The sequence below is a fragment of the Mirounga leonina genome, unplaced genomic scaffold (genome assembly GCF_011800145.1).
Source record: "Mirounga leonina isolate KUSES-001 unplaced genomic scaffold, KU_Mleo_1.0 Mir_195, whole genome shotgun sequence".
Classification (NCBI taxonomy): Eukaryota; Metazoa; Chordata; class Mammalia; order Carnivora; family Phocidae; genus Mirounga; species Mirounga leonina.
In genome coordinates this window covers 12,808,656-12,813,821 of record NW_023270490.1, presented here as the reverse complement: position 1 = coordinate 12,813,821, position 5,166 = coordinate 12,808,656, and positions in this window count along the sequence as shown.

Below are 5,166 nucleotides of genomic sequence, written 5' to 3'. Positions count from 1 at the left end.
AAGAAAGAAAGAAAGAAAGAAAGAAAGAAAGAAAGAAAAAGAAACAGCAGATAAAGGAGACTCTCTGAAAACCGAGTAGAAGTTGTCCTGTAGTGAGCAAAATTTACATTTATAAAGGAACTCTCCATCTGTAAGGGTATCTCCCTCTCTGCACTAGAAACGGAAGGATGACTAAATCTCAAGAAACTCTTATTAGTGGACAAGGCCTGAACTTAAACCTGCACAACAACCTTATCCTTATATGCTGTCCTTGGTCTGATAACCTCCCTTAACTGGCCTTCTCACCACCCAAAAACTTTGTCGTTAGCTGAAGATGGTATTTAAAGTGATTACTTGGGCCATTTCAGGGAGCTAATCAGTTTTCCTGAGTATCTCCCATGTACACAAGATGTATACATGTTATTAAACTTCGTTTTTCTCCTGTTCATCTTTTATTGCTAGAAGTGGTCTCAGCCAAGAACCTAGAAGAGTAAAGGAAAAATTATTTTTAGTCACCTATATATGCAATGCAATACTATTCAGCAGTAGAAAGGAATGAAACATCAACCCCTACAAAGACATTGATGAATCTAACACGTATTTTGCTAAGTAAAAGAATCCAGTCTGAAGAGACTACACACTGTATGGCGCCATTTATAGGACATTCTGGAAAAGGCAAAACTACAGAGATGATAAACGGATCATGGGGTTAGGGTTTGAGGTATCCCATATGATATTTTAGTGATGAATACTTGCCACCATGCATTTGTCAAAACTCATAGATTTTTATAGCCTGAGGAGTACATCATAATTATTCAAATTGAATTATTTAGGATGTGGGATTGTCACAGGACGGAATGCAGAATGTGACAAATAACCTAACTGTATTAGAAATGAAATGTACGGAAAAACTCACTGTCGGTGGTGGGGCACCAGGTTCGGAAATGAATGGAATGTGTAGACTGAAGTCACATAGAGAGTGGACTCTATTTTATAAAGTTCCTTCCCATGATGGCAGTAGCCAATGATGCTGAAGCACTTACGTCTGTAAGATGAAATGGAGCAGTGAATTAAGTAAATGATAAATGGTAGGAGCCCAGTTCCTCACTGTTAGAGTGGTCAGTTACGGATGAGCAAAGGGAGATTACAGTATCTATGTGATAATGGATCAGGTTAGAGACACCCGTATAAACTCTTTAGCTTAATATGCATACAGACAGTTCCACATAATAACTATCAATGTGAAGGTCAAATACCAGTTATGTTAGCAGTAAAATGAGTTTATTTGGGAATAGCGGAAGAATTACAATCTGGGACAAGTGAGCTATGGCAAACCACAGGAACACTTGAAGAGAAAAAGTGAATCTCAGCTTCTATTAGGTTTTAGGAGGACACTGGGGAGGGCTGTTCTAAACTAAAGTTCACTGGGGATGCCAACAGAAGCCATCTCCTAGCTTTGTCCTCACTGCCCCAAATTGTCCCAAAGCTGCAGGGGTATCCTCAAGCCCACTCATACCCTCATCTAGGTGTGTGCCTGACTCTGAGGCCAGGATATGCATGCTCTCCCTCAGGTCAGAGAGCCAGGGTAGAGAGTACCCTACTGTCCACTAGGCTGCAGCACAGGATACACCCCACTCACAGTTTAGCCCTTCAGGGGGCACGTTCAGTGAATCCCTGAAATTCAGCGTTCTGATTATTCAGTGCCATAATTTGTAAATTCCAATTGAAATAGAGCCCATCAAAGAAGTAAAATATAAAAAAGGTCCAGTGCTATGGTCTGAGTTTGTTTCCCCGCAAATGCACGTTGGAATCCTAATGCCGGATGTGATAGTGTTAGACCAGGATGCCTTTGGGAGGTGATTAGCTTGTGAATGGGATTACTCCCCCTATAAAAGACCCTAAGCCATTCCCTACATGTGAAAATATGAGGAGCGTGCCACCTCAAAGAGGGCCCTCACCCGATCATGTCAGCACCCTGATCTCAGACTTCCAGCTCAGCAACTATGAGAAATGAATTTGTTTATAAGCCACCCAAAATGCAATAGTTTTGCCTTAGCAGTCCAGATGGGCTAAAGCAATCAGCAACCAGTCTGATCCCGAACACTACCCCTAACTTTGTCCCTAAACCCTGGGCCCTTACTTCTGATCTCTAGCCCTCACCCTGGCCCTAGATCCTGACCCTGAGCGGAGGCCCCAATCCTTTTTTTTTTTTTTTTAAGGTTTTATTTATTTACTTGACCAAGAGAGATCACAAGTAGGCAGAGCGGCAGGCAGAGGGAGAGGGAGAAGCAGGCTCTCTGCTGAGCAGGGAGCCCGACGCCAGGCTCAATCTCAGGACCCTGGGATCATGACCTGAGCCAAAGGCAGCCACTTAATCAACTGAGCCACTCAGGCACCCCTAGGCCCCAATCCTAAAGCATGGCCCTGGCACCTGGTCCCTGACCCCCCCAAACCCAACCCTAAACGTAAATTCTCACCATCACCCTAACCCTCATCCCTTGCTGCCATGAAAATATGTTACCGTTACCCAATTATCTTTTGTTTAACCTTTTCGCGAAATAGGAAAATTGTGCCCAAAAACTAACCATAAACACCCTTCAGACACGTATTCTCTCATGGAGTCCGAGCTACCACTTTTCTGTTTTGCCATTCAAACTAAGTGTGTTTAGTTAAAAATAATGTCGACTGGGTAACACAGTCAGTTGACCGTCCGACTCTTGGTTTTGGCCCGGGTCGTGATCTCATGGTCGTGGGATCAAGCCCCGCATCGGGCTCTGTGCTCGGCAGAGCCTGAGGGATTCTCTCTCTCCCCGTCTGCCCTTCCCCCTCCACTTAAGCACGTGCTTGTGCTCTCTCTCAAATACATAAATCTTCAAAAAAAATAACAATGTCTTCCCTAAGTGTACTAGCATGGTACAGAATGAGGCAATAACACGAAGAGTAGGAGAAAACACATGCTTGTAATAAAGAAAAAGTTTATTTTTAAAGATTTTTGGAAAATATGTAGTCAAGAATTTCAATCCCACACAGGAAACACAAGCCATGCCAAGAAGGCCCAAGTGCCATAACTATGTTTATTGATATCCTTTGTATTTATCCAATGTATATCCACTCACTAAAATTTTTGTTTGAAATTTCTGGCATTAATTCCCTGAAAGGTCCAGACTCGCAAAACCATTGTTACATACACAGTTGATTTTTACATTACATACTTGATATTTATACATTTGATATTTCCTTTGCACATGTCTATGGCTTTACTACTTTCAAGACAAAAATCGCATACAGAAATACATACTCAAAACATAAAATTTGTCAACAGTTGTCTAGAATGTGGTTTACAATATAGAGGTTACAGGCGACACATAATCCATCTGTCAGGAAACAGAGAGTAGTAGTGCATCATACTGGACTCTGGTGAGGGGCACTTCAGCCCAGGAAAACCCATTTACAATTCTTCTCGACGTGTATAAGATAAACACCAAACTATTTCACATATATTATATCTATATATACTTTTAACCAAATTCTGGTTTAAACATCACAAACCGACAACATGTAAATACAAACACAAATGTCAGGAAAGGTTTGACATATATAGGGAAAAACATGTCTTATGCATTATGAAGAGTTTTTATAGGCTAGCATAAAGGCAAATGTGGTTTTAAAAAAAATAAAATCCACATACAATTAAAAAACTTAGTCAAGCCACCTAGTGTAACAGACTTCACAAATATCATGTGTTTAACATTATGCTCCAAATGTCCACGTATTGCAGAGATTGCTACATATCAATTAGAATGATGTCAGCAAAGATGTGCACACTACGAAGTGATCGCAAGTAAACATAAACCATGTGCTTCTGAGACAAGGATGCTTGACCTTCAGTTAAAAGCAGGCTAAAAATGACTATGAAGTAACTGTCTTTACAAAGGATTACATTTTCAAATCTAGGGCAACAGACATGTTTTCCCAGGTATGCATGCACACAGTATCCTGTGAAAAAAAAAATGATTCAGTTACTTAAAAAAGAAGAAAAGGTTAAAAAAGAAAGAAAGAAAGAAATTAAATAAACTACCAGAACTCGGTTCAGCTGGGGAAACCACAAAGACACTCAAGCTCAGCAACACCCAAGAGGCTGAGGGATAACATTAGTCATAAACTCTGGATGACTGATCCAACATCAGCACTCTGAGTTCGAGTTTCTTGCTGACATTTTATACCATACTTTTCTTTTGGAACAAAAAGTAAGTTTGAAAAGAACCAATTGTAATTTGAAAACATTCTGCCATCTGACAGGATGGCCTTTTCTTCTAGACCCAGAAGTAGGTAAAGACAGAAAGCGCTCAACCCAAAGGGCCTGGAGAAGGTAGATTTCACAAGTCACTGGTGGTTACACCATTATTCTAATGCAATGGAGCTACTAAAATACATGTATTTGTTATTAAGAAAAATTAGAAAACTAACATGTCTTTTTCTCCAGAATTATAAAAGATAAAACCTATTAATCAGTACTCTAATGCGATTACAGAAAAATAGCCAACTGAAGTTTAAAAAAAAAGCACAGGCTGTCTGTAACATTGTCCCCACTGTATTTCCTGCAGTTTTAATACTTTGCACCTGTTCTGAGGACTGAGCACATCCACGCCTTAGACACCCATTAGCATATTCAAGGTTGGGTCACGAGTCATCCCTACCCTTAGGGTAAAAGTAATGTAGCTTAGTACACACAACACTTGTTTCATTCTTGAGTATTTTGTAAGGGATTACCCGACATTGGCTCTTCCAAAGATAAGAAAAAAGGTGTCAGGAAAATATTCCTTGGATTATTTTGGAATTCCACAGAGACATCTGGCAGTTTGATACTTTTAACCCTCCTTCCCCATCACAATTTCCCTCTTTTGAAATCACAATCAACAACTCACATAAGATTTAATCACATTTATTTAAAATAAGGGAGAGCTTTTCAATAACGTTCCCCCCTCCAGAGAACTAAAAGGGTTAGTGGAGCTCAGTGCCAGTAATTAAGAGGTTGATACCATAAAGTTCTAACTCAGACACAAGTGTGTCACACCCAGGAAAGATGTTACACACTTGCAAACTTGTGCTTGCTTTCACATTTTATAAGCAACACAGGTTAATTTCAATGTCACTGCTTCGTGGGTAATGCACACAGGTGTGTCTTGG